The sequence below is a fragment of the Pleurodeles waltl genome, chromosome 4_2 (assembly GCF_031143425.1).
Source record: "Pleurodeles waltl isolate 20211129_DDA chromosome 4_2, aPleWal1.hap1.20221129, whole genome shotgun sequence".
NCBI lineage: Eukaryota > Metazoa > Chordata > Amphibia > Caudata > Salamandridae > Pleurodeles > Pleurodeles waltl.
The window spans coordinates 135660242-135686607 of NC_090443.1; the positions used below are offsets into that span (position 1 = coordinate 135660242).

Sequence of the window (26366 nt, forward strand, 5' to 3'; positions counted from 1 at the left end):
AGGGAAACCTACCAAACCTATGCATTTCTGAAAACTAGAGACCTAGGGGAATCCAAGGAGGGGTGACTTGTGTGGCTCGGACCAGGTTCTGTTACCCAGAATGCTTTGCAAACCTCAAAATTTGGCTAAAAAAACACATGTTCCTCACATTTCTGTGGCAGAAAGTTCTGGAATCTGAGAGGAGCGACAAATTTCCTTCCACCCAGCATTCCCCCACGTCTCCCGATAAAAATGATACCTCACTTGTGTGGGTAGGCCTAGCGCCCGCGACAGGATATGCCCCAAAACACAACCTGGACACATCACAGAAAACAGAGCTGTTTTTAGCAAAGTGACTACCTGTAGATTTTGGCCTCTAGCTCAGCCGCCACCTAGGGAAACCTAGCAAACCTGTGCATTTCTGAAAACTAGAGACCTAGGGGAATCCAAGGAGGGGTGACTTGTGTGGCTCGGACCAGGTTCGGTTACCCAGAATCCTTTGCAAACCTCAAAATTTGGCTAAAAAAACACATGTTCCTCACATTTCTGTGGCAGAAAGTTCTGGAATCTGAGAGGAGCCACAAATTTCCTTCCACCTAGCGTTCCCCCACGTCTCCCGATAAAAATGATACCTCACTTGTGTGGGTAGGCCTAGCGCCCGCGACAGGATATGCCCCAAAACACAACGTGGACATATCACAGAAAACAGAGCTGTTTTTAGCAAAGTGACTACCTGTAGATTTTGGCCTCTAGCTCAGCCGCCACCTAGGGAAACCTACCAAACCTGTGCATTTCTGAAAACTAGAGACCTAGGGGGATCCAAGGAGGGGTGACTTGCGGGGCTCGGACCAGGTTCTGTTACCCAGAATCCTTTGCAAACCTCAAAATTTGGCTAAAAAAACACATGTTCCTCAAATTTCTGTGGCAGAAAGTTCTGGAATCTGAGAGGAGCCACAAATTTCCTTCCACCCAGCGTTCCCCCACGTCTCCCGATAAAAATGATACCTCACTTGTGTGGGTAGGCCTAGCGCCCGCGACAGGATATGCCCCAAAACACAACGTGGACATATCACAGAAAACAGAGCTGTTTTTAGCAAAGTGACTACCTGTAGATTTTGGCCTCTAGCTCAGCCGCCACCTAGGGAAACCTACCAAACCTATGCATTTCTGAAAACTAGAGACCTAGGGAATCCAAGGAGGGGTGACTTGTGTGGCTCGGACCAGGTTCTGTTACCCAGAATCCTTTGCAAACCTCAAAATTTGGCTAAAAAAACACATGTTCCTCACATTTCTGTGGCAGAAAGTTCTGGAATCTGAGAGGAGCGACAAATTTCCTTCCACCCAGCGTTCCCCCACGTCTCCCGATAAAAATGATACCTCACTTGTGTGGGTAGGCCTAGCGCCCACAAAAGGAAATGGCCCAAAACACAACGTGGACACAACATATTTTTTCACAGAAAACAGAGGTGTTTTTTGCAAGGTGCCTACCTGTGGTGTTTGGCCTGTAGCTCAGCCGGCCCCAGGGGGGGGGGCAGAAATGCCCTAAAATAAATTTGCCCCCCCAACCCCCACCCTCCCCCGCCGGGAGCGACCCTTGCCTACGGGGTCGCTCCCCCTGCGTGACATTGGCACCAAAAAACAAATCCCCGGTGCCTAGTGGTTTCTGCCCCCTTGGGGGCAGGTTGACCTAAACTCAGCCAATCTGCCCCCAAGGGGGGCAGAAATGGCCTAAATACAATTTGTCCCCCAGGGGAGCGACTTTTGCCTGATGGGTCGCTCCCCATCTCTAAAAAAAAAAAAAAAAACAAAGAAAAAAAAAAAAAATTCCCCTGGCGCCTAGAGGTTTCTGCCCCCCCCCCCCGGGGGCAGATCGGCCTAATAATAGGCCGATCTGTCCCCCGGGGGGGCAGAAATGGCCTAAAATAAATTTGCCCCCCCCCAACCCCCACCCCCCCCCGGGAGCGACCCTTGCCTACGGGGTCGCTCCCCCTGCGTGACATTGGCGCCAAAAAACAAATCCCCGGTGCCTAGTTGTTTCTGCCCCCTTGGGGGCAGATTGACCTAAAATTGGCCAATCTGCCCCCAGGGGGGCAGAAATGGTCTAAATACAATTTGCCCCCCCAGGGGAGCGACCCTTGCCTGATGGGTCGCTCCCCATCTCTAAAAAAAGAAACAACAAAAAAAAAAACACACAAAAAAAAAATTGCCCTGGCGCCTAGAGTGTTCTGCCCCCCCCCCCGGGGGCAGTTTGGCCTAATAATAGGCCGATCTGTCCCCCGGGGGGGCAGAAATGGCCTAAAATAAATTTGCCCCCCCAACCCCCACCCCCCCCCCCCCCCGGAGCGACCCTTGCCTACGGGGTCGCTCCCCCTGCGTGACATTGGTGCCAAAAAACAAATCCCCGGTGCCTAGTGGTTTCTGCCCCCTTGGGGGCAGATTGACCTAAAATTGGCCAATCTGCCCCCAGGGGGGCAGAAATGGTCTAAATACAATTTGCCCCCCCAGGGGAGCGACCCTTGCCTGATGGGTCGCTCCCCATCTCTAAAAAAAGAAACAACAAAAAAAAAAAACACAAAAAAAAAAATTGCCCTGGCGCCTAGAGTGTTCTGCCCCCCCCCCCCCCCGGGGGGCAGTTCGGCCTAATAATAGGCCGATCTGTCCCCCGGGGGGGCAGAAATGCCCTAAAATAAATTTGCCCCCTCAACCCCCACCCCCCCCCCGGGAGCGACCCTTGCCTACGGGGTCGCTCCCCCTGCGTGACATTGGCGCCAAAAAACAAATCTCCGGTGCCTAGTGGTTTCTGCCCCCTTGGGGGCAGATTGACCTAAAATTGGCCAATCTGCCCCCAGGGGGGCAGAAATGGTCTAAATACAATTTGCCCCCCCAGGGGAGCGACCCTTGCCTGATGGGTCGCTCCCCATCTCTAAAAAAAGAAACAACAACAAAAAAACACACAAAAAAAAAATTGCCCTGGCGCCTAGAGTGTTCTGCCCCCCCCCCCGGGGGCAGTTCGGCCTAATAATAGGCCGATCTGTCCCCCGGGGGGGCAGAAATGGCCTAAAATAAATTTGCCCCCCCAACCCCCACCCCCCGCCCCCCGGGAGCGACCCTTGCCTACGGGGTCGCTCCCCCTGCGTGACATTGGCGCCAAAAAACAAATCCCGGTGCCTAGTGGTTTCTGCCCCCTTGGGGGCAGATTGACCTAAAATCGGCCAATCTGCCCCCAGGGGGGCAGAAATGGTCTAAATACAATTTTCCCCCCAGGGGAGCGACCCTTGCCTGATGGGTCGCTCCCCATCTCTAAAAAAAAGAAAGAACCAAAAAAAAAAACACAAAAAAAAAATTGCCCTGGCGCCTAGAGGTTTCTTCCCCCCCTGGGGGCAGATCGGCCTAATAATAGGCCGATCTGCCCCCAGGGGGGGCAGAAATGGCCTAAAATAAATTGCCCTCCCCCCCAGGGAGCGACCCTTGCCTAAGGGGTCGCTCCCTTTGCGTGAAATTCACGCAAAGAAAAAACTCCCTGGTGTCTAGTGGTTTCTACCCCCCTTGGGGGCAGATTGGCCTCATCAAAATAGGCCACCTGCCCCCAAGGGAGGCAGAAATGGCCAAAATATAATTTTCCCCCAAGGGGAGCGACCCTTGCCTAAGGGGTCGCTCCCCACCAAAAAAAAAAAAAATGAAACAAAAAAAAAAAAAAGGTCCCTGGTGCCTAGAGGTTTCTGCCCCCCTGGGGGCAGATCGGCCTAATAGTAGGCCGATCTGCCCCCAGGGGGGGCAGAAAAGGCCTTCCCGAAAATATGCCCCCCCTGGGAGCGACCCTTGCCCAAGGGGTCGCTCCCTTTTGTCAATAACAATAATAAAAATAAAAAAAAACCCTGGTGTCTAGTGGTTTCTACCCCCCTTGGGGGCAGATTGGCCTCATCAAAATAGGCCAATCTGCTGGCCAAAATATAATTTTCCCCCAAGGGGAGCGACCCTTGCCTAAGGGGTCGCTCCCCACCTCAATAAAAAAAAATGAACCAAAAAAAAAAAAAAATGGTCCCTGGTGCCTAGAGGTTTCTGCCCCCCCTGGGGGCAGATCGGCCTAGTAAGGCCGATCTGCCCCCAGGGGGGGCAGAAAAGGCCTTTTCAAAAAAATGCCCCCCCTGGGAGCGACCCTTGCCCAAGGGGTCGCTCCCTTTTGTCAATTTCAATGAAGAAAAAAAAAAATCCCTGGTGTCTAGTGGGGTTTCAAAAGCCGGATTGCAAGCAATCCGGCTTTTGAAACCCTCGGAGGGACTTCAAAGGGAAGGAAATACTTTTCCTTCCCTTTGAAGCCCCTCCGGGCCTCCCAAGTGATTGAAAAAGAAATGCTTTTGCATTTCTTTTTCAATCGCGCTGGAAGCAGAGCTTCCACCCAGCATTCCCCCACGTCTCCCGATAAAAATGATACCTCACTTGTGTGGGTAGGCCTAGCGCCCGCGACAGGATATGCCCCAAAACACAACCTGGACACATCACAGAAAACAGAGCTGTTTTTAGCAAAGTGACTACCTGTAGATTTTGGCCTCTAGCTCAGCCGCCACCTAGGGAAACCTACCAAACCTGTGCATTTCTGAAAACTAGAGACCTAGGGGAGTCCAAGGAGGGGTGACTTGTGTGGCTCGGACCAGGTTCGGTTACCCAGAATCCTTTGCAAACCTCAAAATTTGGCTAAAAAAACACATGTTCCTCACATTTCTGTGGCAGAAAGTTCTGGAATCTGAGAGGAGCCACAAATTTCCTTCCACCTAGCGTTCCCCCACGTCTCCCGATAAAAATGATACCTCACTTGTGTGGGTAGGCCTAGCGCCCGCGACAGGATATGCCCCAAAACACAACGTGGACATATCACTGAAAACAGAGCTGTTTTTAGCAAAGTGACTACCTGTAGATTTTGGCCTCTAGCTCAGCCGCCACCTAGGGAAACCTACCAAACCTGTGCATTTCTGAAAACTAGAGACCTAGGGGGATCCAAGGAGGGGTGACTTGCGGGGCTCGGACCAGGTTCTGTTACCCAGAATCCTTTGCAAACCTCAAAATTTGGCTAAAAAAACACATGTTCCTCAAATTTCTGTGGCAGAAAGTTCTGGAATCTGAGAGGAGCCACAAATTTCCTTCCACCCAGCGTTCCCCCACGTCTCCCGATAAAAATGATACCTCACTTGTTTGGGTAGGCCTAGCGCCCGCGACAGGATATGCCCCAAAACACAACGTGGACATATCACAGAAAACAGAGCTGTTTTTAGCAAAGTGACTACCTGTAGATTTTGGCCTCTAGCTCAGCCGCCACCTAGGGAAACCTACCAAACCTATGCATTTCTGAAAACTAGAGACCTAGGGGAATCCAAGGAGGGGTGACTTGTGTGGCTCGGACCAGGTTCTGTTACCCAGAATCCTTTGCAAACCTCAAAATTTGGCTAAAAAAACACATGTTCCTCACATTTCTGTGGCAGAAAGTTCTGGAATCTGAGAGGAGCTACAAATTTCCTTCCACCCAGCGTTCCCCCAAGTCTCCCGATAAAAGTTATACCTCACTTGCGTGGGTAGGCCTAGCGCCGGCGACAGGAAACACCCCAAAGCGCAACGTGGACACATCCTAAATTTTGGAAAAAAACAGAGGTGTTTTTTGCGAAGTGCCTACCTGTAGATTTTGGCCTCTAGCTCAGCCGGCACCTAGGGAAACCTACCAAACCTGTGCATTTCTGAAAACTAGAGACCTAGGGGAATCCAAGGAGGGGTGACTTGCGGGGCTCGGACCAGGTTCTGTTACCCAGAATCCTTTGCAAACCTCAAAATGTGGCTAAAAAAACACATGTCCCTCACATTTCTGTGGCAGAAAGTTCTGGAATCTGAGAGGAGCCACAAACTTCCTTCCACCTAGCGTTCCCCCACGTCTCCCGATAAAAATGATACCTCACTTGTGTGGGTAGGCCTAGCGCCCGCGACAGGATATGCCCCAAAACACAACGTGGACATATCACATTTTTTTATAAAAAGCAGTGCCTACCTGTGGATTTTGGCCTGTAGCTCAGCCGACACCTGAGGAAACCTAGCAAACCAGTGCATTTTTGAAAACTAGAAACCCAGGGGAATCCAAGATGGGGTGACTTGCGGGGCTCTGACCAGGTTATGTTACCCAGAATCCTTTGCAAACATCAAAATTTGGCCCAAAAAACACTTTTTCCTCTCATTTCGGTGACAGAAAGTTCTGGAATCTGAGAGGAGCCACAAATTTCCTTCCACCCAGCGTTCCCCTAAGTCTCTCGATAAAAATGGTACATCACTTCTGTGGGTAGGCCTAGCGCCCACAAAAGGAAATGGCCCAAAACACAACGTGGACACAACATATTTTTTCACAGAAAACAGAGGTGTTTTTTGCAAGGTGCCTACCTGTGGTGTTTGGCCTGTAGCTCAGCCGGCCCCAGGGGGGGGGGGCAGAAATGCCCTAAAATAAATTTGCCCCCCCAACCCCCACCCTCCCCCGCCGGGAGCGACCCTTGCCTACGGGGTCGCTCCCCCTGCGTGACATTGGCACCAAAAAACAAATCCCCGGTGCCTAGTGGTTTCTGCCCCCTTGGGGGCAGGTTGACCTAAACTCAGCCAATCTGCCCCCAAGGGGGGCAGAAATGGCCTAAATACAATTTGTCCCCCAGGGGAGCGACTTTTGCCTGATGGGTCGCTCCCCATCTCTAAAAAAAAAAAAAAAAACAAAGAAAAAAAAGAAAAATTCCCCTGGCGCCTAGAGGTTTCTGCCCCCCCCCCCCGGGGGCAGATCGGCCTAATAATAGGCCGATCTGTCCCCCGGGGGGGCAGAAATGGCCTAAAATAAATTTGCCCCCCCCCAACCCCCACCCCCCACCCCCCCCCCGGGAGCGACCCTTGCCTACGGGGTCGCTCCCCCTGCGTGACATTGGCGCCAAAAAACAAATCCCCGGTGCCTAGTTGTTTCTGCCCCCTTGGGGGCAGATTGACCTAAAATTGGCCAATCTGCCCCCAGGGGGGCAGAAATGGTCTAAATACAATTTGCCCCCCCAGGGGAGCGACCCTTGCCTGATGGGTCGCTCCCCATCTCTAAAAAAAGAAACAACAAAAAAAAAACACACAAAAAAAAAATTGCCCTGGCGCCTAGAGTGTTCTGCCCCCCCCCCCCCCGGGGGCAGTTTGGCCTAATAATAGGCCGATCTGTCCCCCGGGGGGGCAGAAATGGCCTAAAATAAATTTGCCCCCCCAACCCCCACCCCCCCCCCCCCCCCGGAGCGACCCTTGCCTACGGGGTCGCTCCCCCTGCGTGACATTGGTGCCAAAAAACAAATCCCCGGTGCCTAGTGGTTTCTGCCCCCTTGGGGGCAGATTGACCTAAAATTGGCCAATCTGCCCCCAGGGGGGCAGAAATGGTCTAAATACAATTTGCCCCCCCAGGGGAGCGACCCTTGCCTGATGGGTCGCTCCCCATCTCTAAAAAAAGAAACAACAACAAAAAAAAACACAAAAAAAAAAATTGCCCTGGCGCCTAGAGTGTTCTGCCCCCCCCCCCCCCCCCGGGGGGCAGTTCGGCCTAATAATAGGCCGATCTGTCCCCCGGGGGGGCAGAAATGCCCTAAAATAAATTTGCCCCCTCAACCCCCACCCCCCCCCCCGGGAGCGACCCTTGCCTACGGGGTCGCTCCCCCTGCGTGACATTGGCGCCAAAAAACAAATCTCCGGTGCCTAGTGGTTTCTGCCCCCTTGGGGGCAGATTGACCTAAAATTGGCCAATCTGCCCCCAGGGGGGCAGAAATGGTCTAAATACAATTTGCCCCCCCAGGGGAGCGACCCTTGCCTGATGGGTCGCTCCCCATCTCTAAAAAAAGAAACAACAAAAAAAAAACACACAAAAAAAAAATTGCCCTGGCGCCTAGAGTGTTCTGCCCCCCCCCCCCGGGGGTAGTTCGGCCTAATAATAGGCCGATCTGTCCCCCGGGGGGGCAGAAATGGCCTAAAATAAATTTGCCCCCCCAACCCCCACCCCCCGCCCCCCGGGAGCGACCCTTGCCTACGGGGTCGCTCCCCCTGCGTGACATTGGCGCCAAAAAACAAATCCCCGGTGCCTAGTGGTTTCTGCCCCCTTGGGGGCAGATTGACCTAAAATCGGCCAATCTGCCCCCAGGGGGGCAGAAATGGTCTAAATACAATTTTCCCCCCAGGGGAGCGACCCTTGCCTGATGGGTCGCTCCCCATCTCTAAAAAAAAGAAAGAACCAAAAAAAAAACACAAAAAAAAAATTGCCCTGGCGCCTAGAGGTTTCTTCCCCCCCTGGGGGCAGATCGGCCTAATAATAGGCCGATCTGCCCCCAGGGGGGGCAGAAATGGCCTAAAATAAATTGCCCTCCCCCCCAGGGAGCGACCCTTGCCTAAGGGGTCGCTCCCTTTGCGTGAAATTCACGCAAAGAAAAAACTCCCTGGTGTCTAGTGGTTTCTACCCCCCTTGGGGGCAGATTGGCCTCATCAAAATAGGCCACCTGCCCCCAAGGGAGGCAGAAATGGCCAAAATATAATTTTCCCCCAAGGGGAGCGACCCTTGCCTAAGGGGTCGCTCCCCACCAAAAAAAAAAAAAATGAAACAAAAAAAAAAAAAAGGTCCCTGGTGCCTAGAGGTTTCTGCCCCCCTGGGGGCAGATCGGCCTAATAGTAGGCCGATCTGCCCCCAGGGGGGGCAGAAAAGGCCTTCCCGAAAATATGCCCCCCCTGGGAGCGACCCTTGCCCAAGGGGTCGCTCCCTTTTGTCAATAACAATAATAAAAATAAAAAAAACCCTGGTGTCTAGTGGTTTCTACCCCCCTGGGGGCAGATTGGCCTCATCAATATAGGCCAATCTGCTGGCCAAAATATAATTTTCCCCCAAGGGGAGCGACCCTTGCCTAAGGGGTCGCTCCCCACCTCAATAAAAAAAAATGAACCAAAAAAAAAAAAAAATGGTCCCTGGTGCCTAGAGGTTTCTGCCCCCAGGGGGGGCAGAAAAGGCCTTTTCAAAAAAATGCCCCCCCTGGGAGCGACCCTTGCCCAAGGGGTCGCTCCCTTTTGTCAATTTCAATGAAGAAAAAAAAAAATCCCTGGTGTCTAGTGGGGTTTCAAAAGCCGGATTGCAAGCAATCCGGCTTTTGAAACCCTCGGAGGGACTTCAAAGGGAAGGAAATACTTTTCCTTCCCTTTGAAGCCCCTCCGGGCCTCCCAAGTGATTGAAAAAGAAATGCTTTTGCATTTCTTTTTCAATCGCGCTGGAAGCAGAGCTTCCAGCGCGACTAGGGAGGCCCCTGTGACAAATCAGCGCGCGCTCGCGCGCTGACGTCACAGGGGGGGGGTGGGGGGGGTCGGGGGTGGAAGGGGAAGGGATTCCCCGGTCAGCCCTGACCTGGGGGGGTGGGGGGGGCGTCCCTCGGGAGGAGCGCTAGCGCTTCTCCCGAGGGAAGCATTCAGGACGTAATGGTTACGTCCATGGCGCCACACGGGCGCTGCCATGGACGTAACCATCACGTCCGTGGCGGGGAAGGGGTTAATGGTGTAAGTCTAACTGTAAATACACTCGCTACCCACATTCTTGAATCCCCCTTGTCTCTCCCGCTGTGATGTGGATCACTCGTGAAATACAAGAGAAAGTCGCAAGTGCACATAGTAATATCATAACAACTTCCCCAAATCTTCCTTGCTTGGACCAGAGGGTTAGACACATACCTCTGTCTTTCCACACAGTTGTGGTGTGAAAATAATCCTCAGATAAGGTGGATTCTTTCGACCCTGCCCCTTCTATGCAACCAAAATCAGCATTGTCCAAGGACAAATGGTGGGGAGGTTCTTTGCTTCCCCCTCTCTGTATAATGGCTGATTGACCCCCTTCTATGCCTCGGAGGGATACACTTGTGCTGTATGTCCACAAAGAATTGGCTAAAAGCTGAGAGAGTTATCTCTGCCCCTGTCCCCCTCCTGCTTTGCCCAAGGGTGAAGGTGAATGTGTGGGTCAGGAGGTCCCTCTCCACCTGGTTCTTGGATGCAGTAATCCCCTTAACTAACTCCTTAGGTAATTTGGTGCCCCACAGTACCCATTCTCCATGTACAAAGGAGAAGTAAGGGTGGGTGCCCATTCCTCGTTGCATTGCCTAAGTGGGGGGATAGGTGAGTTCTTAACCAACCTTGCTCAGGTATGGAGATGAAGACTGATGTAGTTAACAGCTTCTTCACAGTCCTCTTGGTATTTGATAATAGAGCACCAGAGGCGTTTGCATACCCAGTCTTCTTTAACCCTCAAAAGAATATGATTCATAGATAACAGGGACGCCGTACTCGCAATTGCAGTAGGTGCCTGTCCTCTTCCCTGGTCATCTTTACCCACACAGTGCTGAAGGGCAAGGAGGACCCTTGCAACTCATGGCTCCTCTGAGAACACATGTTTGTTTTGTGGACCAAACCTGGGAATATACACCTGTCATTTGCGGAGGTTAAAACGATAGAGAAAAATTGAGCCACTTTTGTAGAAGTGACAGATTGCTACCGCTAACTTTTTTTTTTTTTTATTCTCCGTCAGTGTCCTGGAAAAATGTTTAAAAAAAATAAAATCTTTTAAAATTTAATTCTTATACATTGTCACTGCTAAAGGGTATGGAAAGCTGCATAGAGCCTTTTTAATTTTTCATGTGTGCCTATGTTGCTTGGGCCCTGGTCAGTTGTGCAATTACTATGCCTTCATGCACATGAAGACAATCAGGTGTTGGGAGGCAAAGCAGTACATGGTCAAGCAAAGGAAGAGATTGCATTAGAAACAGAGGTCCCGCTCCAAGTCCCAAGTACATTTTTGATTTTGGTCACAAGGTCAGTTCAGTGCGAAGTTGTGTTCCTGCTTCAAGTCTGCCAAAAAGTTGAAGTTGAAAAATCGCCATAAGTGTAAGAAAGCCAAGTCTAGTCTGGCGAGAAGTCAGAATGCCATTACTTGAACGGTCCTGTGTCTTCCAACTCTGAGCTGGCGTCACATTTGGTCCCTTTACCCCTGAATTCTCTAGGCCATTGTCGACCTGTCAGGAGGCCATGCTTCAAATTTTTCAGAAGCTACCTGCTCCAAGCCATTCATAACAAGAGAACAGCTGTATTCCAACTCTTTATCTGCTGTAACATGTCTATGCCACTTTGGGTTGCTCTCCCAGACTATTACCAGCCAGAAGGGAGAAGAATAAAATAGTTTCTATCCTGATGGTGATCCATCACATCAGACTGAGGAGTTCCCAGCAGACAAATCATCGAGAAAATGTGGAAAATTTAGAAACTATTACAAAGGTCTATCTTACCGGGATGCCTAGGACTAGCCGGTAGGATGCAAAATACAATAGGCCCTATTAGGGTGGAGATCCATCATGTCACACCAATGGGTTGCCAGCGAGACAATTCTATCAGCACTATAACCACCAGTGTCTGCCTTCTGAGGTGGTGCAGCAGCAGATGCAGTTCTTTCAGGGCAGAGGAAGAGTTAACATCCAAGGCTATTCACAACAGCAGGGACAGCTGTCCTCCAAGTTTTCCTTTTGTGTTGCAGGAGCTCCCAAGCTACTTTGATTTGCTTTCTGAGGCTCACGGCCCACTGGGAGGGTGCTGGATACAATAGTTCCCTTCCAGTTGGAGATTCATCACATCAAAATGATGGCTTTTACCAGATGTTTAAAGTGGCTACTCCCTACCTTTCATTTTGTTCCACCTCTTATTCCCCCATATTAAAAGTACTTTTTGGCAGCCTTGGCCACCATCGTAATACCACAAGTCTACCTGCTGCTGGCTGGAGATGCTATTTGGGCAGGTGCCGGACAAAGAGAGGGGCAGAAGGTGCTATTTCCTCACCCAGGAGAAGGATGGAAGCCTCAGGCCATACTGGACCTATTGAACAATTGAAAATATGTCTAGAGAAGGATATATTAAAAATGTTCAAACTGGCTTACAACCTTTACATTTTCTATCATGGGGACTGGTATTCTCTAATACCCTTCCTACTGGCCCACGGATTTTACATAAGGTTCAGTGAGGGGTTAGAACACTTCGCTTCTTTTTTACTGCCCTTTGGTCTTACCTCGGCCTTTCAGGTGTTCACGAAAGTGATGGCTGTCGTCAGGACTTATTTTCAGAGATAATGGATACATGTATTCCAATGCCACAATGACTGGCTGCTCAAGGTGGGCTTGCCTCAGTTAGCAACAGACCGCTTGCACGGGAGAACTCTTGATCTTCTTGGGGTTCTCTACCAACGAGCCAAAGTGCCATGTGAGCCCTCTGCAGAGGATTTCCCTTTATAGGGTCTATCCTAACACTGTAACATTCGGGTCCTTTCTAACACCACATTGATTCCAGGACATCCAGGATATGATCTTGGCTTTTCAAGTTCAGTACTGAGTTTCCATGGGGATGGTTCTGTGGATTGTGGAGCTCCTGGCCCTGTGCATTTGCATTATACCATACATTGCATTGCACCTGCAGGCCCTGCAGTGGAACCTAAGTTTCAGTGGGTCCAGCTCTGGAGTTGCCTACCTGGTGCAGATGAGCTCCAACATGACCTGTGACAGGCCACTCTCCCTTGTCCATTCAGACTTCAGCTGTGTCAGAAGCATCGCTGTCGGGGCAGGGGAGTCACCTGGGAAAAGTGGAGGTCAAAGGTCTCTACACTCAAGCAGAGAGCCTGCTCCACAGCTTCGGATGATCCATTTGACCCTAGGAGCTTTCTTACCAACCATCAAGGGAAGGCTCATACATGTCCTAACAGACAACATGATCACCACGTGGTTCTGCAGCAACCATGGCAAGGTGGGGTCTTGGATCCTGTGCCAGGAAGGCTGTATATCTCTGGAGATGGCTGGCCCAGAAAAAGATCTTTAGAGTAGCCAACCACCTAGCAGTTTACCTGAAAGCCATAGTGGACAAGCTGATCAGGCGTCACCATGCAGACCACAGTTTGCTTCTCCATCCTGATGTGGCATAGGCCATCTTAAATCATTGGGGAGCACCCTGGCTTGATCTGTTCACCACTGTTGAGAACACGTCAAAGCTTCTGCACACTGGAGTTTCTTCCAAAGAGATCATTTGCAAACACCTTTTATTTGTGATACGTTCCACCCATTGCCTCTCCTACCTCGTGTTCCAAGGAAAGTCAGTATGGAGAGTATGTTACCCAGAGCTCCTCTTCTGTCTTCTGATGCAGCTACCCCTTGAGGAGGTCTGTGCCTCAGCAACATGGGCTGGCCCTGCATCTGAATCTAAGCAACATACACCTCCATGCATGGAGACTGGCTGGCAACAGTTATATTCTTTTGACTTGGTGCCTAAAGAGGGTAAATGGTATTCTTGCTCCTAGATGTCTGGCCACAAGGTTCATCAATGCAGCACTAGGAATGATTGCTGGCCTTGTGAGCAGTACTTTATCTTGACCCTCTGCAGGGCAAACTCTCTGATATATTGTTGTTTGTTGTTGCACGAGCACGTCTTTGCCGTGGTAGCAAATAAAAGTTACTTGTGGGTTCTTTATGTTTGCCTGATATGCCCTCCCTTTTTAAATCATCAGTTGTGATGTGGGTTCTGAAGGGCCTGCACATATGTTCCCTCAAAAAACATTTGCTATGCCTCAGTGCGACCTAAATCTAGTCCTTTCATTTCTTACGTGCACACTATTTGAGCCTATGCACAATTGCTCACAATGGCTTCTGACTACCACCATCACTTTTGCGCACCTTTTGAGTGAAATATAGGCATTCTCTACAGCACTATTGTCCCAGACAAATTAGAACTGTGAACTCGGGCTGCCTTTCTGCTAAAGGTATCACCATTTGCTGTTGGTCAGTCTATCACCCGAACAAGATTTTTCACTCTTCCACACTCTTCTAAAGAGGCATAAAAGCTCCCCTAGCTTGACACCAAGAGCAATTTGAGTTTTTACATTGACTGTACAAGAGACCATTGTGTGGTTGATCATATCTCTGTGGGGTTCACTGGGACCAAAAAAAAGCAAGTGACTACAAAACAGGACTCTGTCAAGGTGGATAGTCCTAAGTATTAACATCTGCTACCTGCTAGCTATGAAGGAACTTCCAAAAGTCCAGTGGGCTCATTCCACCAGGGCCAAGGCTGATCCAATCGCAATGGCAAAGGTTTGTACTGGTTTTCATGTCTGCCAGGCTTCAACCTGGGCACTGCTGCACATATTGACAAAGCACTCCTTCCATGAAAGTACAGTTAGACCGGAGTGCTATTTGCTTTCCTCTGTTCTGCAAGACTTTCTAATCTTGGTCCAAACTTCAAACCCTCCACTTTTGGGAGCTGTTAGAAATTGGGTCTCTAGTTGGCAGAAGTATGCACTCTGTCCAGGTAGGGACCACAATCCTAGTCAGGGTTAGTCACAACATAACCTAAAGTATTCTGTGCTCACCGTCGGGTAGCTTGGCACAGAGCAGGCAGGCTTAACTTTGAAGGCAATGTGTAAAGTATTTGTGCAATAACTAATACAGTAACACAGTGGAAACACCACAAAAGTACTCCCCACCAGCTTAGGAAAATAGATAATATTTATCTGAATAAAATAAGACCAAAACGACAAAAATCCAAGATGCACAAGTCAATATATCACTTTTAAAAGGTTTAAATGAGTCTCAGTCCTTAGGAATCAGTGGTTGCATCCTTTTAACACACAGTACCTAGGATGTGTCAAAAATAACGATGCAGAGGGAAGGCCACTGGCCTTTGAAGTGTAAAAGAGAGCCCCTCCACCCTTCCTGCCAGGGGAAGCCCATTTGTATGCAGATGAATGCAGATAGAGCTGAGTGTCCAGTGTTTATGGCTGTCTGGGTGGAACACACATGGGGAGCTGTCAACCAGCACAGACTAAACATGGATTGGAGACAGGCTGTAAGGCACGGACGGCAGTAAGTGCAGAGAAATGCCTACTTTCTAAAAGTGGCATTTCTGAAATAGTAATGTACAATCCAACTTCACCAGTATGTAGGATTTCTTACTACCATTCCAGCCATAACAAATATGACAAGCCTATTCCTCTCAGATCAGAAATTACCACAAAAAAGCATATAAGGGAATCTCTAATGCTGGCCCATGTCAAGAGCAGGCTCCAAAGTAGTGAAAAACGACTTTGGGAGTTTTTTACTACTAGAAAATGTAAAACTTATAAGTACATGTCCTGCCTTTTACTTACATAGCACTCTCCCCTTTGGTTCCTAGGGTCTACTGTAGGGGTAACGTATATGAAAGAAAAGGAGGATTTAAGGCTTGGCAGGTAGTTTTAAATGCCAAGTCGAAGTGGCAGTGAAACTGCACACACAGCCCTAGCAATGGCAGACCTGAGACATGGTTAAGGGACTACATATGTGGGTGGCACAATCAGAGCTGCAGGCTCACTAGTAGCATTTTGTTTATAGGCCCTGGGCACATCTGGTGCACTTTACAGGTAAATTATATATGCCAGTTGGGTATGAGCCAGTGTTACCATGTTTAGGAAAGAGAGTAAACGCACTTTAGTGCTGGTCAACAGTGGTAAAGTGTGCAGAGCCCCAAAACCAGCAAAAATGAGATGAGAAAAATGGAGGGAGTCAGGCAAAAAATTGGGGGAAGACCACCCTAAGGCTGTCAGGTCTAAAAGGAGTTACTGATTTTGTATCTATTGAAAAGTTCAGGAATCTGCAAGTTAGAAGTATCCATCAGAAGACCTTTGGTAATGCTCTTTCTGGTGGATACTCTGACTGCAGATTCTTCACTGCTGTACCATCTGCCTGTTCTGTGGAGCGGACTCTTAGACATGATAATAAGGGTCTAATTTACATTTTGTTTGAAATCCTTTGTGTCACAGAGCAGAGAGGTAGAAGGATTAAGAAACTGACATCAGTGCATAGAGGTGATACTTATATGTGACTCTGCTCATTCATTTCTTAGGCAGTATTGAGTCACCATAGAGCCATATGGCGCCATCTTCCGGTGCAGCAAGAGTATTACTGAAAATATCTTAGGATCCAGTCTTGCACTTGAAAATATTCTGAAGGGTATGGTAACCATCAGAAAGAGTGTTACTGGGGGTAAGTACAGTAGCATAACAAAACTTGAGCGGGCCCCCCTGCACAGTACATGGAGGGGCCCCTCCTCCGGACTCACTCAGGAGCTCTCAGAACAGGGTACTATGTTGAAGGGGCACCCTGGTGTTTGGGCGCCCTAACAGCTACACCAGGAAGGCTGGTTGCATTTGCAAATATGGCTCTGCTTCAGCTGTCACCAATCTTGTCCTCCTTGACCCTTAAGAAATGTGGGTCAAGGAGCACCTGAACAACCTGAGAGCTGCCCTGATGTGCTATTTACAGTTAAAAATATGGCATTAGGACAGCTATCAGCTTGGTTGGGCCTCTGTCACCTTCATTCCTTTAAGAGTGGAAAGGACCAAGAGAGCAGACATCCACCCTGGTGTCTATTGACAAACAACAAAAACTGTTAGCTGCATCAGCTCTTGTTCTCCACTTCTCTTAGCAAAGCTTGAGGGTGAAAATTGCCCCAACCTTTTAGCAATAACCTGTGTGGGGGAGAAATCACCATGGAGGGTGCATTCTAGGCAGGGCAACAATTGGAGCTCACTTGCTCTTTGCAGATGAGGGGAATGGGACACAAAAAACAGCTTTTGTGTAAGGAGGGAGGTCCTGCCACTATTCAATTTTTGCTTATCAATGCCTGGCACGCTGAAGTTTAGTAAGCCTGCCTATGAAGATCAGTATTGCTTAAGGCCATAGTGAGTCACTTATAGTGGGGCCAATAACTATTATTTATGCTGCCACTATTCTTTCTCATCACTTCTGGCACCAGTGCTGCCACCACAGACTGCAATTGTTTCTCGGTGCACTAGTGTCCATTTCTGGGGCCATTTATTCTCGTTGATGCCTACGATCATTGACAGGTATCAATGCCTAGGTATCTTAAGCCTTATTACTTCCTGGGGTGTTTGATTTTATTGCTACTTGTGAACTATGGATACCTGAGTCTCATTACTGAAAACATTGACTCTTATTCAGCCTTATAACTCTATGTGGTCATCAACTTCATTTTGTCCTAGGGCCATTCAGGCTTATTAATGTATTATGCCATTACAACTCCTTACAAGCTCTGTTTCGTTATGCTCATTGTTGCAAGGTGCTATTAAGTGCTGTTACTGACTGGGCCCATTAATATTCAAGAGTAGGTGTCATCAATAACCATTAATACCTGGGGCTAGTAATGCTCATTCTCACATGCTGCCATTAAGGCTGATTTCTACTGGAGGATGTTGATATTTATCAGTCCTGCTGGATTCGGCTTGCCGCCACCAAAGAAAAACAATGGAACTGACTGGAATAAAATTTTAGTTAAGCTTGATATTAGTTGAATAGTGCATACAACACAACCTTCAGGACAAGACCGGAAATAAATCAGTTAAGGTAGTAAATTCATCTTAATTTTCACCCCTGCCATGCCATGTTATTACATCCCACATTACCTGAAATATATAATACCATTTTATATAATGTATAGTATCGTTCAAATAGTATGTTTAATCTTTACAGAGGAATCAAAACACACTTGGAAATGGTTGAAACATGAAGACTTAAGGCATAATGCCCAAATTAAAATCATCCAGTGCTATTTATATACCTAGTAATTGGTAATATAGAATGGCACATTGTCATCATGCGGAGAAAGCTGCACTTTATCTCATTTAAATAAGTAGCAATATTCATCAGGCACAGAAATAAAATTATGCAATTACCAATTACATTTATTTATCACCTGCAAATGAATAAATGAACGGTTGAAAGTGTCACGTATTGAACAACATATTTAGTACCTTACTGCCATAGGCTAGCAACCTTTTTCACATGAGGGCAGGAATTGTAGTTATGGTTAAGTTACTCTCTTACATTTTGTATGTCATATCTTTTCCTCACCTACTATTAAACTCGGCTACAATTTGTCCCGTGAATCTATGTGTAAAGGGATATAATTTAATCTGTAATAGAGACTCTGTAGTTATGGTTGAGGCACTAAGGTCAGAATATGCATTTGTAGAATTTGGGCTTTAGATAAGCATGCTCTGCACACGCCTGCCATCTAGTTTTGTACCCTGACGTTCAAAACGTGATTGTTTTTGTCAAAGTGTCACAAGACCTGTTGTGACTTCACCATTGATCCTAAATGCACCAGGACACTTGATCCACCTCAGTTTGTTTTCTGCCATCATCAGGCTCTGACATATGAGAATGCAGATCCCTTTGATGAAAAAAACATCACTGTGCCGCAGAGAGTTCTTCCTTGTAATGCCCAGTACTTCTGCCCCAAAGGTCACTGACTCTTTGACGCACAGCACCCTTGGGCTCATACCCTTAGTGGCCCTTAATTCTCCTTAATCACGGGCTGCAGAATGAACCTCAGGCGAGGGTATGGAACACAGACACTTCCAATTTTGCTACAGGTGTAATGCCAAATATCCCTAGAGTGACAAATATGGCGTCTCTAATTTATAGCTCTCGCCAACCCAAGACAGTTTCTCCAGTGTTGCCTGCTGTTCCTTCCACTGTACCCCTAGGTATATGAGAGAAAAAGCCTCTCTGAGAGAGCTGACATCTGAACCGAAGACCTACTTGGCACTGAGAAGGAAGTGGCAGGCCCATTCGGCATCTCAGCAGCCCAAAGAGCTGAGAGGCAGAAGTCCATCTTCTCAGAGGCCTCCAGCGCAGAAGGGGCGGTTGAGACGAAGCTCGACATGAAACTGATGCTAGCCCAAACCCCAAGCTTAAAGTCCAGATTGACTCCCTGTGCCTTGCCAGCACCGCAGGTACCACAAGGTCACTCTTAAGCCCCAAAACACCCTTCAGCAGAGGAAAGAGCCCTCTCCCACGGAGGTCAGACCTTGAGCCCTGAATCGAGCCAGAATTTGGCATACACCTTTGGGTTTGGCTCCTCTCGCCGGCATGCCTTGGGCCTGAGAAGCTGGGTTCAACAGTGTGCCGTCCGGAAAAGTGCTGAGGTGCTTCATTCCTCAATACCACCTTGACCTCAAGGTTTGGAAAAGACAAACTTATACACTTGGAGCTGGAATTGATGAAGAAAACTGTGCTTCTACGAGCATCAAAACCATCTCCGAAGCCCTCCTCGATGCTGAGAACAGATGCCACTCAGGTGTAGATCTTTGAAAAGCTTTTGGAGATCTTTGATGCCAAGCAGGAAAAGCTGTTCTATCCAATATTGGAAAATTTCTTCCTGAGCCCTCAGGTGCATGACTCATAAAAATCTCAAATAAATGCAAGCTGGCCTTTGAGGATGAACAAGGCCTCGAGCAATCCACATGCCAGTTTCAAAAAGGGTCAGAAACTCATCCATCAGCCCCCCACCTTTCCTACCTTTACTTGCAACACCTCTACCACCATTGCTTCCACAGTTCTGTCCCCGAAAGGCACAGCACACTGACTCAAGCCCTGAAAGTCCTTGTCCCTGCAGGACCCATATAATAAACCCCTTTTGTCCTAGGAGAGAGAAGAGCTGTAGGAGGCTTATGTGGTCTACCCTAGGAGATGATCCCAACCTCAAACCCTACCCTGCTAAAGCCTCACCATTAGATGATAGCAGCGCCTACCATGTGATGATTCAACAGTCCTCTCAGCACCATAAGGATAAAAGGCACACTGTACAAAATGAGGACAGCCTCCACATGTTAAAGGTAATGTTGAAGTCAGCTACAGATATCTATATACAGGCAATAAAGGAAAAGTTGGTCACACCGATGGTTGAGAACTTTAAGCCCGTTCCTCAAAACCTTGGGCATGATTTAGATCTTGACGGTGTTACCAAGCCACGTCGGCGGCGGACCCAAATTGTAGTCAAGTCAATGGTGTTCTGCCTGACGTATTGCGGCTGAGCCAAAGACTGCCGTGACTGAATGTACTCTGTCGCGCCAGCAGCATCCCGCAGCTGATGTGGCAGACTCCAATTCTGGTGAATTGTCCACTGTTGCCATCTTGACGGCAGGATCCTGCAGAGTCTATTTAGATTCCACAGTTGTGCTGGTGATGTATCAGGGGCGGATCTATGACAACAGGAGTCCATTGCAGGACCTGTTAATTATAGTACTATGGCTGTGGCTATTGGTTGGCTACCAGCAGCCCACACCTTTTGTATATTTGACAATTGTGAACACCTGCAAAACCCACTATAAAACTCACTCCATTTCAGACCATGAGTCTTTGCCATCACACTGCAGAAAACCATTTTCACAGCAGAACCAGCCAGACAATTTGTTTTCCTGCAAATCTCAGCCTCTGTGTTTTTTGCTCATTTTCTTTTTTGATTCTCCTACATCTTTTTTTTTCTGGCACTATTATTTTTTTTAAATAATCACAGTAGCAGGGAGGAGTAATCCCTGTTTCACAGAGGGAGAATTGTCTGTCATGGTGAATGAACTTATTAGAGTAGATCCACAGTTTTTTGGAGCTCAAGTACAAAACATAACCATATCTCCGAAAAGGCAAATGTGGTCCACAATAGTTGACAGAGTGAATCCTGTAGCAAACAACCTGCGCACACAGGAGGAGATTAGGAAGAGGTGGAACGACCTGTGGTGGAGAGTGCGTTCCGTGGCCTCCAAGCATTGCCTGGAGGCCCAGAGGAATGGTGGTGATTCTCCCAGCCCCCCACCCCCATTATAACTCCTTTGATACAAGCAGAAGATCTTGCAGATCTACATCATGAAGGCTTGACAGGAATCTCTGGTGGAGTTGAGACTGGTAAGTTTCACTTAGCAATGTCGCAGCAATCGCAACACAAGGGTACTGCCCTTAAGTTAGACGTTTAGAACGGTGGTTCGACACCCTTATCAAAACAGATATATCTAAACTTGAATCCACAAAATATCTTGTTTCATACCAATTATTGCATCATGGTTGTATCTCTCATTTTAACAATGTGCAATATGTTAAGTCAGATTGTATGTTGTTCCAAATGGATCATTCCTTGCATTTGCTGCGTCCCTTCTTGCTTTCTATCAGTGTATGTTGTTGTTTTCCCCAAAACAGGTAAAAAACTCCATCCATTTGCAGATGAAGATATAGCACTTCTAAGTGGTATTTTCGTCTATTCACATCATACCAGTATGTGTTTACATGTTGTAAATGTGTGTTCATCTCCACTAAAGTAATTGAGATAGATATGTGTAACTCACTTTCTAAACAAGTATTGTCTACGATGTCAACAGAATGACTACAACTATCATGATGCCCTGTTTTTGTATCTGCAAAACAATAGTGCAGTGTAATGTTGCTCTACCTTCCTTTACTTCTATGTGTGTACACATCTAAAAAACGTGTGCATTTGACAGTCACCATATCATGCTATGGATGAAAATGTCAGTTGTGGTGTATCTTAAGCATGTTGACACCTTATCATAGCTACATTGAAGTGATGCAAATGCTCACATAATTCATAGTCTGTTGAATCCAAGATTTCCTATCATGTGATATGGTAATCTGAATAGAAGTAGTATCCCCATAATTTACTTTGCACTGTCCATATGATGATCAATGACAGATTTACTGGTAAGTTGAACCCCAGTTTGTACAATGTTGTGTTGCCTGCTACGCCTGAAGTACAAACCAGATTTTATTTTCATATTTTCTGCTTTCTTCTCAGGTCCAAATCCCCCTGGCCAGTGTACCGTTGTCTGCCTCTCAAGACACCTCCACCCCAGACCAGGATCAAGCCTTCAGTGAGGACTCTACTCCTGCAAGTCTGGATGATCGGGAGCAGCCTTGTCCATCAGGTCAGTCTGGTGTGACAGCTCAAGTGAGTCGCACTTGGCCCACACTTACATCTCCTTCCCTAGCTACAACCATATCTCAGCCTATGGATACCTCCACTTCCCACATACTCGGGAACTACACAGCAATCTTGTGCCCCCCATTCCTGGCTGCTGTTGAGACAACACCAACACCGCTTCCAGTTGTGCCAGGACCCAGCGGGATGAGGCACACTGCCTCCAGGGCACAGGGTTCTGGGGGTAGGGATCGTGGGAGGGAATGAGTGGGCCAGGAAAGTAAGACCACTGGAGACTTTGTCAGCCAGACCACCATTGACCAAGTCTTGGCAGCAGTACAACAATCCCAAGATGTGATGGGCCATGCCGTAACTGAGCCCATGGAGATTAAGTAGGTGCAAAGGGAGCTCATGTTGGAAATACACAACCACAAGGACAAAATGAGCACCCAAACTAGGGTGCTTTTTGACATGTCTCGCTACATGTGCAGGGCTTTTCTCCTACCATCTGCCCCTGTCTGTGGCCCTTCTAAATCTAGACCAAGTACACCACTACTAGCCACAGATAGGGAGGCCCTGCCACATGAAGAGCCTGCTCCTCCCACCCCACTCCCTGCATCTGTGTCCTCCCTGGAGGGAATGGTTGCCTGGACCACCAGGAGATGATGGCAAGACCTCCATCACCACCTACAAGGGACACAGATCCTAGTTTCCTCCAGTGTGTTTCTACCATTTACTCTGTGGACTGTTTCAGGGACACATTTACCTTTTTAGAGGACAGTAGTATTTTGCACATTGGACTCCAAACTGTTTTTGGGTCTAGTGCTGTACTTTTGTACTTTCATCCATCATGATAGACTTTCTTTAGTTCATTTTCACATTGTTTCAAACTCCTCTCAGTTCTTTTGTTTCATGCAAATAAATGATAGGGACACAAACTACAAGATTTGTTTATTGTGGCATTTCATTTGTCATGCCTGTCTTCCAACATCATTTTGTCACACTCTTTGTACATATCTTTGCAAAGGAAAATTAGAAATGCCAACGAGGTAATGTGTTATCCATTTCATTCAAACAAAACAAAAATCCCAATGTATTGATAACATACATATGTAGGCAACAAGTATTAGAAGAAATCAGAGCAGAGTTTCACAAACCATGCTTAACCCCAATAGTCAGTGCTGTTTCGAGGTGGACATCTCACAACCTTGACACCATTGAAGAAAGGGAATATTGCATGGGATCAGATTAAATAGGCACAGTATTATTGATGCATGACCTCAACTGGAGCCATACATCCTGCCCTCACAATAGGAGTCCTACATCATTAACACCAATAGTCTACATCATGGCAGTAACACAATTTGAGGCCACATGACCATTCCTGGACACTGTGGCAGTATCTGGTGAAATGTCACAATCACCATTCATTGGTATACTGAAAAACGTTCTATCAACTATGAGGAGACACCTACAGCTACCTCCACTGAACGCCTATTGAAGATCTAGCCAGTGTGAAGGGCAAACAGTATGCTACGGCCTGACATACACCTGTGGTTTAAGAAAGTTAAGTGGTACATATTGCCTTGATGGCAACATCACACAGAGAACAAATCTAATAAAATCTCCTGAACTTCCCTTCAATTACAGTGCAATTTGTCTCTGTACAATGTCTGACTATCCCAAGTGGGTGTTCAGGACCAACACATGTTCACTTTGTATTTTCTAACAGCAGCATATAACTGCAAATGATAGAACTGTGAAATGTCCAAATGAAGATGACATGGTGAAGAACCCTGAAACAGAATAACAGGGGATGATTAATTATTTCACATATTAACTTGGACTCAAAGGACAGGTTAGGAGAACAGATATACTTAGCACAAGCAAAGTTAATCTTTGTCATTGAACACAGTAGTGTCAATGTAAGGAAATTCTGATACACTAGCATCTTTGCCTTGGACTTTCCTGAACTGACCATGCTTACCAAATTACCATTGCAGACTGATATCTTCCCTCTGGCACAAGTTGCTCTGACATTGGAGGTTACAATATGTAAAGGTTAACTTACACTCAGGTGAAGAAGTGGTCAATAACATCTTGACATAGGTCAATTCATTTTTCTTCACCACTGTCATCTTCATTGGGCATTTCAACATCCTCACCCAGTAACTCATCACAGTCTCCCTCCTCTGAGATTATTGAGATGTTCCATCGCAGGGTGATGTTGTGGAGCATGCAGCAGGCAATGGTGATTTGGTACACCTTATCGGGTTAGTAGAGGAAGGCTCCACCAGTCTTGTCAAAGCACCTAAACCTGGCCTTGAGGAGCACAAAAGCCTACTCCACTGGCCTCTGTGTTCTTCCATGGGCCTCACTGAAGCGGAGTTCCCCTGGTGTTGTTGGATTCCTCAGCAGTGCTAACAACCATGGAATGTTAGGGTAAGCTGAGTCTCCTACATGGAAGCAAAATATCAAGAGATTAATATCATATCAAGCCACTGTACCTTCTAAAACGTGGATTCAATCAAATGACCCTCAAGTAATATTGTACCTACCAACAAGCCAGGCCCTACTCAGGTCCAAGTGATGACATTTGCTGGGGTATGGTGCTGTTCGTAGTACAAATGTATCATGTGCTGATCCAGGAAAGTGGGCACACTCACTTGAGATACACATATCCAGTAAGCAGACAACTTGGACATTGATGGAATTAAAGTTTTTGTGATTGAGGTAGACTGTTCCCTTGCGTGTGGTGACACCAAGGCAAAATGTGTGCCATCTACTGCTCCAACCACATGTGGTAGGCCACCGCAAACATAAAATTCTCCCTTCATGGTGGCCAAATCCTGTGTCGTGGGAACTGGATGTAGCTGTTGATGTGGCTCAGCATTGAAGAAAGGACTTCTTGTAGCACATAATGGAAAGTTGGTTGGGACATGCCCCCAGATACTGCCACAGTGTATTGAAAGGAGCCAGTGCCCCCAAAGTGAAGTACTACCATGCCTTGAGTTTCACTACTGGTGTTATTGCTGTTGTATTTCTATTGTGAGGCAGGAGATCAGGCTCCAGCTGGTGACACAAATCCAGGATAGTTTGCCTGTTTAACCAAAACTTCTTAATGACATTCCTTTCCTCCATGGTGGAAGGTCTGGAAATGGCCAGAAGACCTGAGGCAGTCTTCTTCCACCCATGCCTGGATTCAAAGGTCTTCACAAATGGAAAAGAAAACATCACCATAAATGGTCACACCATACTTTGATAATCAACACACATCTTACGTCTTGATAACATTAGGAACATCATTGTGTCATACATGTACCCACACTGTTCTCAAATGTTTTGAACCTCAAAACTCACTTTTTATTTAAATTATTTGAAATGTATTATTTGAACTTAACTTTTCTTTTTTTATTTATTTTTCTTTTTTAATACCATCAACATAAGTATTACTTCTCCCATGGCACTATCTATGTCAAATACAATCACAGCTTCCTTTTTAATGTGTCATAGCGTGCCAAAAATAGTGGTGTTCGTATTTGACATTTGTATAGACACTAGCCTCCATTTTGAGTGCTGGTGACACACTAACAATTTTAAAATACACAGCTTCACACCCTAAAATGTCAGCTGCCTGACCTTGCCATCAGGACATTGGCTACCCAATAGCCGTCGGTGGAAGTTGACAGCGTAATAGGTGGAACAGTTGGCGGCGGCCCCAGCTGTAGTCTAATGTGTGTGACAGATATGCACAAAAGACAGTGGCTGTGTCTGTCTCTGTCACCTATCACGTCAGCAATCGACTTGTGCGTGGCATATTGAAAAAAGCTCAATTGCCTCCTAACACTGCAACCAAGAGGACCTCCTTGTTTTTTTGCTGCTGTTACCAGCATCTGGGAGCTAGGATGCGGGGCAAAGCAGATGACCGGGCCCCTGCCTTTACGCCTGAGGAGCCGGAGCTCCTCACCAGGGAGGTCCTGTCCTTGTATAGCCAGCTGTATGGGACCCCAGAGGAAAAGGTATGTTTGCCGGAGTCACTTGTGTCCCCTTGTCCACAGGCTAATTGGTCCCTTTTTGTTCATGACTGATTGGAGGGTTGTGAACTGAATGATTTAGCTAGGTAAAGGGTGATGTCTGAGGATGTTAGAATTGTCTGTGCATTGAAATGAAAAGTCATGCGCGGGAATCAGCTGAATTTTCAGTGTGTGTTGCTCACATTTCCAGGTTTAATGAGACAAAATGCAGGCCCCATACTTCCAGCAGCTTGTAGGCACTGTACTACTAGTTTAAGTGGAAACATACAGCCCAGGTAAAAATGGTAGAAATCTGAAATCCAAGTAGATTTGTCAGAGTTCTGGAGTTAGCTGATGCTGTTCTGTCAAGTGAATGCACTGGCCATAATTGGGAATTTGAATTACTTTTTGTTTTAAACATGTCATGGTGCCACATATAGGGCAAGATATTGCCTGTGCTGCCAGACTACATGACACAGGCTCACAAGCGGCTATACAAATATGTCCCATTACTACACACACACTTGTTCATACATC

The 26366-nt window shown here is 47.3% G+C and overlaps 1 protein-coding gene across 2 annotated transcripts in view; it reads left to right on the top strand.

The window, feature by feature from the left end:
• LOC138292387 (leucine-rich repeat-containing protein 3-like) overlaps positions 1–26366 on the top strand; it is a 193757-nt gene that overhangs the window by 104304 nt on the left and 63087 nt on the right. Inside the window, exon 2 of one of the 2 annotated variants that reach the window (XM_069230955.1) lies at positions 21694–21823. The exons of the other annotated variant lie outside the window; for it this stretch is intronic. The gene's annotated coding sequence lies outside the window, so the exon portion shown is untranslated. The remainder of the gene's footprint in view (positions 1–21693; positions 21824–26366) is intronic. 2 annotated transcript variants of the gene reach the window in all.